Source organism: Ambystoma mexicanum, chromosome 8 (genome assembly GCF_040938575.1).
Source record: "Ambystoma mexicanum isolate Mex_15411 chromosome 8, UKY_AmexF1_1, whole genome shotgun sequence".
In the NCBI taxonomy this organism is placed as follows: domain Eukaryota; kingdom Metazoa; phylum Chordata; class Amphibia; order Caudata; family Ambystomatidae; genus Ambystoma; species Ambystoma mexicanum.
Genome location: NC_090929.1, coordinates 892,978,410 through 892,993,184, shown reverse-complemented (window position 1 = coordinate 892,993,184; position 14,775 = coordinate 892,978,410). Strand labels below are relative to the sequence as shown.

General features: G+C 44.9%; 1 protein-coding gene across 4 annotated transcripts in view; it reads right to left on the bottom strand.

The window, feature by feature from the left end:
- The window catches only part of LDB3 (LIM domain binding 3), a 501,927-nt gene extending 487,354 nt beyond the window's left edge, over positions 1 to 14,573 (bottom strand). For all 4 annotated transcript variants that reach the window (XM_069610771.1, XM_069610772.1, XM_069610773.1 and 1 more), the window contains exon 1: positions 14,489 to 14,573. The gene's annotated coding sequence lies outside the window, so the exon portion shown is untranslated. The remainder of the gene's footprint in view (positions 1 to 14,488) is intronic.
- Between the last annotated feature and the right edge of the window lie 202 nt (positions 14,574 to 14,775).

The window sequence follows — 14,775 nt, the reverse complement described above, 5'->3', positions numbered from 1 at the left end:
TCAAAACAACCCCGGGAATTTTTCAAAGTTCTCCTGGTGCTCAACTCTGGAAACACATTTTTGCCAAAATGGGCTCCCAATTAATTGTATTAGACTGTGTATAAAATGGGAACCCTAGACATTAAGGGCCCGATTCATGGCATTATTTGCGTGTAAAACAGGGATTTGCGTGCCATTCTGCCTGCAAATCCCCATTTGTCAAACAGGAATTTGCGGGCAGAATGGTACGCAAATCCTCATTTTACACGCAAATAATTCCATGAATCAGGGCCTTACACGCAAATAATTCCATGAATCAGGGCCAACGCTCACATGGATCTTTAGAAACTGCCCAGACAAGCATCCATCTTCACCAGGGGTCGAAGTGTATGTAAAGAAGTAGTGTAACTGTGTTCCCTACTGGCCCGCCCCACTCCCCACAAACTCCATCACCACGCCCCCCCCCCACACACAATACAAACACCCGAACACATGCGCCAGCTGATTAAGGGAACGCTCAGTGTATTGCTGTGAAGGGAGAGTTTCAACTTCTTCCTACACTTTTATTTGAATACAAAACCATTCTCGAATGATTTCTTTTTAAAATAAAAGTATAGGAACAGTAAAAATTAATTTAAAAAAGGTAGAAGAGAACTGCTCCCAACCGCTCCCGCCCACTTTGACCACTGATCTTCAAAATTTTAAAAACAGGCAAACTACATAAGATGGTGGTGGCAGATAGTGTTTATGAATACCAACCACTCAAAAAGAAATATCCAGTCAGGAAGTATGGCAAAGGTCCTGCTTGAAAGAAATTACTTTTGTTCATGGGAAGCAGCAAGATACAGAAATAACCCCTCTGTATCTTTGTGGGAAGATTGGTGGAGATCTCTATGGAAGCAGAGCAGCTCTTGACAAGGGTAATTTTGCTTCCATTTACTTTGGACTAAGAAGATAAACTTTTCAGCGGTGCACTGAGACTTCCTGCTATTTGTAACTCCCATGTATCTTCTGTTGCTCCCCAGAGTCAAAGGAGGGCATCTGAGGCTGAAACTATGGGGTGATACATTTGAAATGCTGTACCTCTTTGAAGATTTTGTTCATATTTCTCAAGGGCCTTCAGTGGTCAATGGGTGATCTGATGGAAATCATTAAATCATTTTCACTTCATGGCCAATTTGGCTAAGATCTCCTTTGATGACCTACTCAAAAGTTGCTAGTTACACCGAAACACCTGGTTGAAAGCTAATTCTGCATTCACAATCAATTATTTACTTTCAGTGTTTCAATTTCCATCTGCACATCGTTATTGAAACAGCTTGATGGATTCTAGGAGAAATTTCTGGTAACGTCCCATCTGACCCCAGCCTAGTAACTGCATTTAGTGGTTGGCCATTTTACCGTAGTAGGCCTGGGGATGGTATAGGGTAGTAAAATAGTGGTTGGATGAAAGTGGTAATTGGGGGATATGGTTCGCTGGCCCCCTATTTAAAAAAATGCCACGGTAAAATGGAGTGAGATGTCCCAGGCAATCAGGTGGGAGATGATCCAAATTTCTTTGGGATGGTAAACTGCAAAGAATGAGAGGAGAAACATTTCTACTCACACGAATCCTAAGCGGTATGAATTTAAAACAATTACATAATGTATGTTGTTCGAACTTCGTAGCTATAGGGCCCGATTCATGGAATTATTTGCATGGGAAATAGGGTACTTTCACACGCAACTGCGCAAATCCGCCTACGTCGATTCATGGAATCGAATGCACAGTACTTTTCTTGGACTTGTGTGGAGTACAGGCTGGCTCAGCACATCTGTGTGAGCCGTCGAGGGCCTTGCGCGAGACTCCACGCAGAGCATGGGCATGGCTTGCGCAGAGGGCTGGGAAGAGCGCGGAACACCAAAAATGGGGAAGAACTTGCAAATAAGTGGGCATTCCAAAGGACAACCTGCAGGTAGTCCCTTGCACGCCCACTACTGCGCGACATGAAACATATTAATGGATTCAATTGCGCAATCTCTCAGCCAGAAAATGGCCATGTAAGTCCGTCAGACGATCTGCCACCTGAAGGCCGGCATAAGTACACTGCGCATAAGATTTGCAGCACACAGTTGGGGGTCACATGTTGGATTTCAGGTGCGTTTACTCAACTAGGGTTCCGATGTAACTTAGGGTTACGCGTAAGCAGTGTAGCAGAGTTCAGGAACGGTTTACGGGTGTTCGTTCGCAGATTTTCGGAGTTAAGACCGAGTTACGATTTTTCATGTGCAGGTTGGCGAGGTGCCGAGAACAGTTATGGGGGACCCAGCGCAGGGTCACCGATATGCAGCTCTGCTTGCGGAGGACCACACAAACTGTTTGAAGGGTCTGTGGTTCCGCACCCAGGGGAGCACGCAAAGGTAGCTGATCTGGCTCTAGACCTGTCGGGGGCCTGTCAGGGGACCTGTTGTGTGGACCTGTCAGGGGCGAACCGGCTGCGACTTGCAACTTATGGTCACTTTACACGAAAAAGTCCATGAATACGCGGGGAGTGCATTTTTTATTCTGCGCGCAGACTCGCACAGTTTCCTTCTTGGTGCGCGGCCCTTGTTGGATTTCTGCGCACTTCTCCCCATGAATCAGGTCCATAGTTGCATATCTTGCTAATAGAATGCACATGCAATAGGATTCATTGTCAGTACATTGTCTTCAACCCCAATCTTTACTCTTGGCTAAAAGGAAAAATAGTCGAAACAAACTACCCCAAGCAGAGCTCATTAGTCTACCAGCAGCATGTTGAGAAGAGGATTCTTTTGATTTCAAAAGCATTTATTCCCATGCACTTTGAAACATTCATATTAGGAGATGGTTGACGAGTCGAGAAAGCCAAATCACAAAAGAAAGGACACTGTTGGATAAAAACACATTTTAAATAATGTGTTGAAATGGTCACCATCTTTGCAAAAGATTGGTAAAAAGACATACATTTTTTTCAAATGTTATGTTATGTTGATTTATACTATGCACTGCTACCACCCAAGGGCAGTCTCGAGGCGCTCACGTGGCTCTGCAAGAGAGGAGGGCTGGGTGTGTTAGTGGGGATGTGATAGATTCAGAACCAGGAAGATCTGGCGTCTGTTAGTGTTGTTTATATGTGGGATTTGGTTTGGGAGGCCTTGCGTTTTATAACCATATGGGTGGGCTCAGTGCATCAGTGCATCAGATGTGTGCTAGTATTTGTGTTGGTGTACCGTGTGATGGAAGGTTTGAATGTGGTTGCGCATTACTGGTTAGCCATATCCATAAGGGGTCCAGAGTCACGGATGGTTGTTAGGTATATGAATGTCTGTTGTGTTGGTGTTTATTAGTGTAGTGTTGATGGATTTATGGACTATGTGCTAGTTAATTCCCTCTAGGTTTGCTTCCAGAGTCTCGGAGAGATGGTAGGGTGTGAATCTTAGATGGGTGGATGAATTGACTTGTGCCCTGCAGGGGCATAAGGGTGAGTAGAGGCTAAACCAACCACTCAGCACTCAAACGTCTACAAACCAAGAGTCAACACAACCATAAAGGTAAAACCGACACATTTAAGAGCTATACATCCCTCACCTTTTGTGGTAATACAGTGGGATGGAAGCTAGAGTCTTAAGAGGGGTGTGAATGTGGTTCAGTAGCAACCCAAACAGTGACGTATAACAGTCCAAAATAAAGGAATGTCCAATGAAGGTTCTATAAAAATATATGCTTTAATCAAACACACCGTGTGGAGTAATAACTAACTAGAAAACACTGCACAAATCCACACTTGTAGAAATACCACTGAATATGCAGAGATAGAAAAGATACAGCACTCTGGGTAATGAGACGGGGGGTGAAAAGGCAAGTAAGACCACAATGTTCAAATGATATGTTATTGAGGTTGCAAAAGGATGAAAGTGACCTATCCAGCCTCTAGGGACCAAAGATGGACCAGGGGGACAAATACTAGTCAATAATGTCTTTGCAAAGGTCTTTGTGGTTCAACAGAGTTTAACCAGGCTTCTCAGCATCGATTGTGGGTTCTTTACAGTCGAAGATGCAGTAGGGGCTGTCATCGAAAGGCAAGCTGGCGTCAAGTCGAGGTCGAAAGAAAGGTGGCTGCAATCTTGAATTGTCTACTCACGCTGTGTAGATTGGGCGGTCTCCAGGTTCAGTCCCCGGTCGAAGTTAGACGGTGGTGTGCTGGTACGAGGATGAGCAGGTGACTCTATTCGATACAGAGTCTTGGAGGTCGCTCTTCAGGAGACACCAGGCACAGCGATGATGAGGCTGGTGCTTTGGACAAAGACTCAAGCAATGCAAGGCACCAGTGCATTGTTGGTTCGAGCTGAGGCAACATGCTTCAGCTGGCGCAGTGCAGTGGTGAATGGAGTCAAACAGGCAAACAGTGGTTCAAAGACCAGTGAATGCCAAAGACAGCATTGAAAAGGTCCTGCTAGTTCACTCAGTATCGAACATGCTCGAGTCACAACTCACTGTGTCTCGACGTTGAAAACAGAGATGCAGTCTTCGTCTAGCAGCTGAGTTCATCCCCAATGGTACCTGGTGATGGTCAGGAGAAAGAGCTCACCTATGCCTAGGAACACCTTTGTTCACCTCACAACTGGAGGACTCTGAAAAAGACTGCTCCCCCAGCAGGGTTGGAGTTGAAAGGATGATTCAAAGAAGTGGTGTGAGATCCCTTCTTTTCAAGGTAAATGCCTGCAGGTGACTGGATAAAAGCTAGCCTGCTTTAGGGGTCTACTCAATCACTGCTTTTGAAATTAGTGGACTTTGCTCTTCTGACATCACACCTAAAGTGTTTTGTGCAACAGAAAGTGGCGTGGACATGAAAGAGAAAGAGAGGTAGAGAAAAACAAGATGGGAGAAGTTTCCCAAGCGTGTACAGACCTACCCCTCGCTACACGAACACCACCCTTTCCCTTCTCAATAAAATCAAAGGCCTTTAGCTATGCAGCACCCTGGTATGAGGCTACTCCATTTGAATGATGTGTTCCATTGATACATGGGCCCAGGGCAGCTTCCTGCTGTGAAGCTGTCCCCGACAGAGGGTGTAACCTGACCTCAGAAAGAGATCAAAGAGAAGGCATGGTCATTCAGGGTCCTGGACCGTCATTTGATAGGCTCAACCCATCTGGCCAGAATACACATCACCTGCCAGAGGCTGAGATTGGCTCACAGAAGCTGACATGTGTGGTATCAAATTGGATGTGGATGCAATGTTCATAAGTAGTGCCATGCGCTGTACCTTAACTCAGGTATATCTTTATTATTGGAGTTTATCCTGTCACCATCATGGGCTATTTATGATCATGATAGTTTTGGTATAGCGGTGCATTTCTTAAATGCAGACCCCACGCTGCAGAGACCTGGCTCTCCCTGCAGCTGTCAAATGGGTGACTGTGACCTCTGAACCTGCTCCGCGCCACTGGTAGACCAGTCGCTGCAAATCAGGAAACTGATGCAGCAGGACACAGACACACACTATTCTTTTCCTGGACAAAATATTAAAACGTGGAGCAACAGCAATGCTGGGGTAGTGCCCTTCAACATTAGTATGCTGGGTGTACCAGTAAAGGTTCTCTACGAAAATTGAGGTGCTCATTGATCTTCCCTAGTCCAGGAAACAGGGGTGTTGCTAGGCCTGGAAAAGATCAGGGGCTAATGTCGGGACTGGTGGGATTCAAGGCTAGCTATAGCCTTTTGGTTAATCTCCAGTTACCAGACACTTCAGAGATCAACACCATAATATTTCACAATTGAAATGCATAGTCTTGGAAGTAATAACCCGACCCACAAGGGGAGGCAACCTGCAAGAAATTCTTTCCTGCAGAGAAATGTTCTGGGTGCACAAACTTGATGCCCTGGAACCAAGAGGGATGAATGAAGAATTCTCATTGAGTGTATTCTTATAATGAAAGGAGACAGAACTTGATATGAATATTAGAACAATTGAGATAGAACTGGGCATGATTTGAATTATTTGAATTGATGAATTTGTTACACTGATTTTTCAAAAACAAACACATAACTACCATTAAGATTGGTGCAAAGAGAAGATACAACTGTCACTTGGTAAATATATGATGTGATAAAGATCTGTAACATGCAAAATATATGAGGAAAGTACGTTGTGAAATTATGGAATAACAATCTGCGGCAAACAATTACTATATGTGATAAAACACATAGAATCATAAGGACCCGATCATTAATGATAGAATAGGGAAACTGGGCACTACATTTCCCAACATCCTTTAGTAGCCTTCAACATCACGTGAACAAGATCACATGATAATTTACGGCAGAGTTGCCAAGCAACCGCCTTGCTTTCGCGAATACAGGAAGAGAAAGGATACCGACTGGCTCGTTTTCGCGCACACGACTAAATGAGTACTTTTGCTAAACTTGTTCTCATATTACAGAACATTTAATCACGTAAATACTGACACAATTTCCACTTATTTGTAGAGACACAAACTAACGTACCGCAACCGGAGGCACATTGCTAAATAAAGAAAGACTCGCGGTCAACGCGCATTGACTTTCAGACCACATCTTCGTACTACACCTTCGTGTCACTTAAACATTAAGTGCCACGACAAGGGTGCAAAGCACATGCCCTTCGTCCCCACTCTACAAAATCCATCTACCTTCTGCACACACAGTTTTCCAGTTTGCCTCGACCAGGACCCATCATTCATCCATGGAACATGCCAGGGCCCTCTGTGGGGACTCTGCATATCCCAGTGGCCAGGAATAAAGCTCCCCACACATTTGGGCTTAATTCACATAAGCGTTTTATAATGGCAAATCCCCATTGAAAATGCTCTGTGAATCAGGGCCTTTCATTCCAGAACGCGGTTTTCAGACCCAATACGCACCCAGAATGAACAGTGTAAATACTGCCTTTAATAATGAAATACCATCAACGCAATCCACATTTTTCACCTCTGCAAAAACAACCAACTTAAGATCTTTCTCCCTGGATGGATGATTCTCAAACCCCAAAAATTATTTCAAGTTAGACCAGATACCCATTTTTTTTAACTAAATTCGCTGTCAACGTATTCAGTGGTAAAAAGTAACCATTGGACATTGAAGTTGAAGCACAACTGATGAAACCCTCCTATGGAACTTCCTGGTTTAACAAATTGTCCAAAAGCGGTGTGAGATGTGCAGAGGAGAAGGAGTATTTATTATAGATGTTTAGGGCTGGCATCACTGCAATTTTTCCAACAAATGCCTGGAGGTTCACTCTCTCTCCCCCACTCTCTCTATCGCCCTCTCTCTCTCTCTCTCTCTATCTCTCTCCCGCTCTCACTCTGGCTGGGCCTCTCACTCTCGCTCTTTCACAGATTGAGCAAGACATGCAGGCAGAGAATGCAATCCTACCGGGCTTCCGACAGAGCAGCTCTGGCGCAAGGAAAACAGCCACAGTGAAGGGCGCATGCCCATGCCAGGAAAAACGTGGGTGAACCAGTGGCTTGATACGTTGGTCTCGTACATAGCCCCGTTGCCATTTAGCCAGCAAGGCCAACCATATGTTGCGCCTGCCATCACTCTTGCCGGAAGCATTCCTGCTTGTAATCGAGGTAGGCCCACGTTATGATTGAGTCGGACATTTTGTTTGTGAAGAATTGCCACATGCAGGAATTAGCGCTTCCACATGCAGCAATTACCGCTTCCACATGCAGGAATTCATCAAATGGAATCAGCTGGTTTGGCGGTAATTGATGTGGATTTCCAGAAATACTGCATACATTATCTCTATAAATACACATGCATTTTTTTAAATAAATTAAATGCACGGGCATGCCCCATTTTCAATGATGCAAATAGACTGTATGCTTTACACATTTCACTGCTACTGTGTTTTTTTAAATGCAGAAAACGGTGCCTTTTGATCGTTTTGTGCAGTCCATGGCAAAAGCCGTTACTGCCATAATGACACACTATTTAGATGATTAAACTACTTGCAGGGTTAATCTCAGCTATTGACAAAATGTGTGATTTCGGGCACATCCGCCATCTTTCATTTCCTCAGTTTATTCAAATGCACTTAAAGGGATGCAGAGGTAAACTTGCAGATGGCATTCTAGCTCGCCACCTGCCTTTAAAGGTATGTTGTGAAGTGGCAGGAGTCTCCCTGATTCTAAGAGACCCCCCCACCGTTAATTCCTTGATTTTCCTCCCCTATCTCCTTGAAACAAAATAATTAACTTTCATGTTAAAAAAATGGTGCAATCTACACGCTATCCTTCATGACAGCCACAGATCTGTATAACGATAACAAAAGTTATTTTTTGAAATCAGAACTAGAGCCTGCACACATACTTTCTGAGAGGAATACATTGCAGACATGAGGCTCTGCCATATTGTCCCTGGCATTCGTTTCCCCACAGCTATGATCTTAAAATGTTTTAAAAGAATTCCTGTAAATCTTTCACCTCTGAAAGATTTAAGAAAGAGTTTTCCTGGACCCACTAAAAATCTGATTAGAAAACACTGTCTAAAAATCAGTATAACTATCATATAGGTTGTCCCTACCTTTTTATAGTCTGTTATTTTTCCTGCCTGCTGCAACGCAAGAATAGTTTAATTAGGGCCTGGTAATACTGCCAAACTCATTTACCATTAGCACATTAGCACAAGCGGTAAACACAGGGTGGCAGCCTTTTATGTTATTCCCTATTTTTTGAGATCCATAGAAATCCATGGCGTCCAGTATTTACCGCATGTCGTAATTACAGCATGAGGTAATTACCACCGGCAGCACAATTTGGTACTTACCGCCACACAAAAGCAGGTGTTGAAAAAGAGTTTTGGTAACGAAACTCATAGTTTGGTGGAGAGGTAAAATATTGGCTGTGGCAATTAGCGGGTGTTTTATCAGTATCGCAAACTTGTAATCAGGCCTGTAGTCTCCGGATCGCCGCTCCACACTAAGCTTAGTCTACTGAGTCTGCCACGGGCTGTATTAAGTCGGGATTACGACAGCTCTCAGTTACGGCATCTAAACAAAAGAAACACCGCATAACAAATCGGGTTTTGGAGTGTAGAAAGGCAGTCACGTGACACCAATTTTTGAAGCATCCCAATGTTCCTTGTCGCTTCAGCGTATTGCATGGTGTCCTGATAATGCAATGGGTCTCCTTCCATGAAGGAAATTATGCAGCCAGAAGTGCCTTTGGCCTCCCAACAGCTGGCCACCTGCACATGACTTGCCAAAGTGAGCTGGCTCCTTGGTAGAGCATCCAGCATTGCCCTTAAGACATCTCCACCACTTGAACCAGTGGGTTCCTGGGTGGGTTGCAGAAAAGCTGGCGAGACGACCCTCTGCAGCAAGAGCTGATGGTTGTGAAGCCTGGAAGCAGGCATGGGCCATGACCATGGGGCATCTCCGATTTCCATTTCCCACTTCCTGCATTTTTGTCCCCATCCACCTATTCCCCGTCCAAGACCTGAGATAGGTTTCTCTCTACTCTACTTCTGCCGGAGTCTTTTCCGATACATTCTGGTTGCACCATCACTGTCTTGTGGCCAATGCTGGATTTGACTTTAATGGACTTCATTGATTCACGGTGCGTCACCCTTTCTCATGGTGGCCCTGAATCATGCTATTCCCATCTTCATCTTGTATCCAGGCTTGCAACATTATATGTTACTACTGACTTCTGCAATTGTATTTGCTCCCTCCCTTCTTGCTTCTCCACGCTTTTTGACTGCTTACTCTCTGTTCTCTCCTCCTCTACCTTTCTCCCTTTTCCTATCTCCTCCCCTCGTCCCCTTACTTTCTTCTATGCACGTTCTCTATCAGAATGGTCCCTGGACCTCGTATGATAGCAACCTCATCTGTCTCCTCCCCTCTCCCCTAACTTGTCTCCCCCCACCACACCTCCAGCACTATCTGAAATGTTGTCAGGCCTAGTACGATAGTCGCTTGTTTTGTTCCTTCCCTCCCTTTCTGCAACCCCCTCCCTCACCTTCTGTTTTCTCAGGCTCTACCAGAAATGTCGTCAGGTCTTGTATGGTAGCCACCTGTCGGTTTCCATTTCCTTCCCACTCTCCTCCTCCCTTCCTTATATATGTCTTAGCTCTTGCACTATCTGAAATGTTGTCAGGCCGAGTACGATAGTTAATTTCACATCCTTACTGTTCATGGCCTGTACGAATGTCATTGTATTTTCCCTTGTTCCCTCCCTTGCCTTGAAGCGCTTTGAAGCACATTGTGCATAGGCTCATATCTTCACGCAAAAAGCAATGAGTCCCCTTTCCTGATAAAATTCTGAGAGGAGTTGCACACCACAGTACCCACCTCTGCCATTAAATGTCCTGCTCAGAAAATGGGAAGGCCTTACATTCACAAGAGGGAGATAGAGTAATCTGGCATTTATTTGCAATACGATTGGGAGTACCTGGCATCTGATGTCAATACATGGCTTGTGGTGGGAATACCTGCTTCATGTGCTGGGAGTGCCTGAGCAAATGATTGCCATGACTAACGCGTGACAGGAGTAGATGATGGCTGCTCATGTGGCCCACCTCATCATGGGAGGTAAGATGGCTCGGCAGGTTAAACGCTTGTTGCTGTGATCTGTGTTTAATCAGCAGGTTGCAGGTTTGAATCCCGGCAAGGCCAACTCAGCCTCTCAAGGCGTGACAGGAGTAGATGATGGCTGCACACTTTGTCAGGCTTAGGCAAGTAGTCAATGCTTGTGCAATCTACAGGGCACACATACTCATGTGGCCCACCTCATCATGGGAGGCAAGATGGCTCGGTAGGTTAAACGCTTGTTGCTGTGATCTGTGTTTAATCAGCAGGTTGCACGTTTGAATCCCGGCAAGGCCAACTCAGCCTCTCAACCTTCTGAGGTCAATAAACAAGTACCAATTTCGATTGGGTAATGTATCTAAATATGTCCTATGTAAAGCGCTTTAGATAAAAGCAATCTATAAAAAACGAATTATTATTATTATTATCTTCAGATGAAACCGATCTCATGGTGTTATCCCAAAGATGACTGCAACGGCAGCCCATTAAACAGCACAAAGAGTTGAACACTCTCTGCCTGACCTGCAACGCCTACTATAATCCAGAACCTCACTAGCTCTGTGGCGTTTTCGCTCCACACTTGATTTGATCTTGACGTGCATCACACGGAGATTGAAGCGCTCTGGTACCCACCGGCCTGTTTCACGTATGGCCTATGGGCCTTGATTCCCGGCAGGATAGCTCAGCAGCACTGTGCTCGCCTTGGAAACAAGATGACACGAAGCAACACAGGTTTGATCCCCAGGTCCGCGCTTAGAAACCTCTGGGTATTAAGTTAAGTGCGTTATAAATACACAACTAAGACATATTCTTGTAACAGTGCCTCAATGTCCCCGCTGTAAAAATGCAACAAAAAAAAATGCAAATAAATAAATACACTTTTAAAAATTCTCCACTCCGGACCATCCTGCTCCATCTTCAATGCTTCCCAGCACACCCCATTTCCACATGCTGTGGTTTGAATGGCCAACAGAATCTTTAAGTACTTTTAGCCTTGCATGTAAATTATGGCAGCGACAAATGACACAAGAAGCGAGTAACTGGCCAGGTGATGATGAAACCTTGGTGCGCCATTGTGGCACATTTACAGTGTCGAATTACTCTTCGACATACATTAATGGTGATTTAGAGATTTACAGGAAAAAGCCAAACCAAATTGGCAAAGGGGATTGGGCAAGGGCAGGAAAATAAAGTTGGAAAGAAAATATAAACAAAGAAGCTGGAAAAGGCAAACATGGTGAGTTAAGGGGTTGGTGGCGGCTGTGGGATGGGGGAGGGGGTGTAAATGGTTTTGTCGCCCCTTAGATTAAAAATAATTTTTAAAAAAAACAAAAGAAAAGAGTCAGGATAAAGGTGTGCAAACAATGTCAATGTTCACAGTTTCATCCAAATTAGCATTCCGTTGTTTTGACATACAATCGCCAGTTTTGCCATGATTGCATGCATGCTGTAGGTATGTTGCGATTATATCTGTGTGTGGACCAACGCATGCATTTCAATAAAGGTGGACCAGTAGATTTTATTATATGTGAAAAGTCAAATATTTGACTCTGGCACATTATAAATAAAAAAATAAATGGGGTGGGCAGGTTTGTTGAACTAGTTGCTGATTTTTCCTCCACCGCACACTGCAAGGTGGTGTTATTCATGCATTAGCAATCCTCTGTAAATTACAGAGGAAGTATTCCTTATAGTGGAGTATGCATTAGAAACTGTCTGGACCTATTTCCATATAAATTCTCCCATTCCATGTGCTCCCATGGAACAGGGAGGATAACTGGACAAAATATCAATCAGCCAGATGGGGGCCGCTCAGAATCCCTCCATAGCTGCGAACGGACAATTACTGCCAGCGGCCGACGACCGTAACTCAGTATGAAAGCATGTCATGTGACAGTATTATAGCACTGAGCCGCTGAAGTGTAACATATTGAATCGTTTTTATAGATCTAGCAACGTATTACCATTATTAGCACATGTAAATCATTACTGAACTCCTCTCAGCCAATCAGAATGTTCAGAGTGCAGTCAATAACTACTGGTACTGACTGAATTCTGAGCATTCAGACTTAACCAACTGACAGGGAAGCAACAATGAAATATCCAGGCAGGACGTCTTTCAACAAGACACTTCCTCTCTAAGAGAACCTTTTTTTTCACTGCAGCACCCTATTTAGCACAACGAGAAAAGGTAAAACATGGCAAAATGCTTCCACTTTCTTATAGAGAAACCGTTTACTTTTACAAAACCCTTAATGCATGCTCATGTTACACCCTCTCGAGAAACTTAAAATGCTTAACGTATGAAGACAAGCTTCTTATTCTGAAAGAATACAGAACAAAATCACATTTAATTTACTGAATCGGTTTGTCAATTAACTTTCCCGTTATTAAATGTTTTTTTACTTCAGCACCAAAGCTCCAAAACATGTATTGCTACTACCATTATGGGCCTTTAGCCTGATAGACCTTAGGAGGGGCCATTATCGGGTGCGATAATGACCCTTCACTCAGTCTATAAGGCCATATTAGAAGCAAACGGACCCGGGCAAAGTCTGACCCATGAATCGGGGAAAGGGAGTTTTATGCACCGCAAAGTGCACTTTTAGGCGCAAAGCCACTATACAGCATGCAAAACATTCTATGATTTAGGCCGTAAGGGCCTGATTCATGGAATTATTTGCACGGTTCAAAGTGACTTTGCACTGCCGAAAAGTGACTTTGCACTGCCAATACAACCCCTGATACAACCCCTGATTCCTGTAACTGTGCAAAGTGTATTTTTGCAGTGCAAAGTCCGTGCAAAGTCATTTTTTTACTGCAAAAATGACCATGCTCTGACTTTGCCCTTGCAAAAATACACTTTGTACAGTTCCACGAATCAGGGTTTGTGTCGGCAGTGCAAAGTCACTTTTCACTAGTGCAAAATCACTTCGAACCATGCACAAATTCCATGAACCGCACCCTTTAAATTTCAAATGTGCCTGCCTATTCGAAATTCAATCCAAGGCGTGCGCGATAACGACCTAAGCAATATAAATAGGCGTTGCTGGATTTGGAACCGAGTCCGGCCCATTAGACAGAGAGCAGCGCAGCAGCGTTAGCTCAACCCACTCATCTAGCTCACAAACACGCGCTCTTAACGTTCTGTCAAGATGCAATGCGGTGTCTAGCTAATCACGAAGATAGCTCGTGCAGACGTGACGGCGGTGTACGCCATGTGCCCGATTCATTTGTGGCATTTGCAGACGGGCCTCTCCCGTCATTAAAGCATGACCAGAAGTACCCGAGTGCAAAAAAACCCCGAAGCGCTACCCATACCGGGCATGTGGCAACTTGACATGTCCAAATCATTACTAAAGTTACTTCAAGAGGTTGCTTGTCGCCTTGTTACTCCAAGCAAGATTCTGTGTGTTGGATGATGTCGTACACGTTATACAAAAACATTGCACCAATACAAACTACTGAACTTTGAAATCGAAAAGCGAAAACAGCGTTTTGCTACTTTCCACATGTTCGGTGTGTGGGGGGGGGGGACAGCAAATGACACTCCCGTGCAAGCGCTGGTTAAAAGTGACACGAAGTGGGGGTGGTGGGGAGTTGAGGGGTGCAATTGGCAGAGAACAGCTGATCCCCTGCGATTAGGGAACAAACGGGCTGGAAGTAAAGCGCCAGCTGGCACTTTGCGTGCCATTAATAACCCCCACCCTCTCCGCCCCTCAGGCAAGAAATAGACTACGGCCTTAAGCTGACGGCAGTGGCCGGCTCAGGGATGAGGCTGCACCGTGTCCCTCTCTCTAAGAAGAAAAGTGAACTACTCATGAGAGTTACAAAGCGACAGCATGCAACAGGTGTCCGGGAAAACAGGGGGCGCGTTCTTATAAACAGAGGGGGGCAGGTGGCAGCCGCTATGCCGACGGGCAGGGTCTCTCTACCTGGCAACGGGCGGGAGCAGCTCTCAGCAGGTCCCCTCGGGTGCTATGCGGACTCTCCTCGTACCACTCGCCAGCTCTATATTTATCAGAGCCCTGCATCCCCCCAGTGATGTCAGACACAAGGAGGGGGCGATCTTAAGGTGGAATCCTTAAAGGGCCAGTGCCTTCATTTCCCTGTGGAGTCAGCCTGCTAGAAGGCTACTTGTGTCGTGAGTACCGAGCATGCTGCTTCAAAGCCCTAGGTATTAGTTTGAGCAAACAGGGCAAGTGAAGGAGACGCAGGTGAG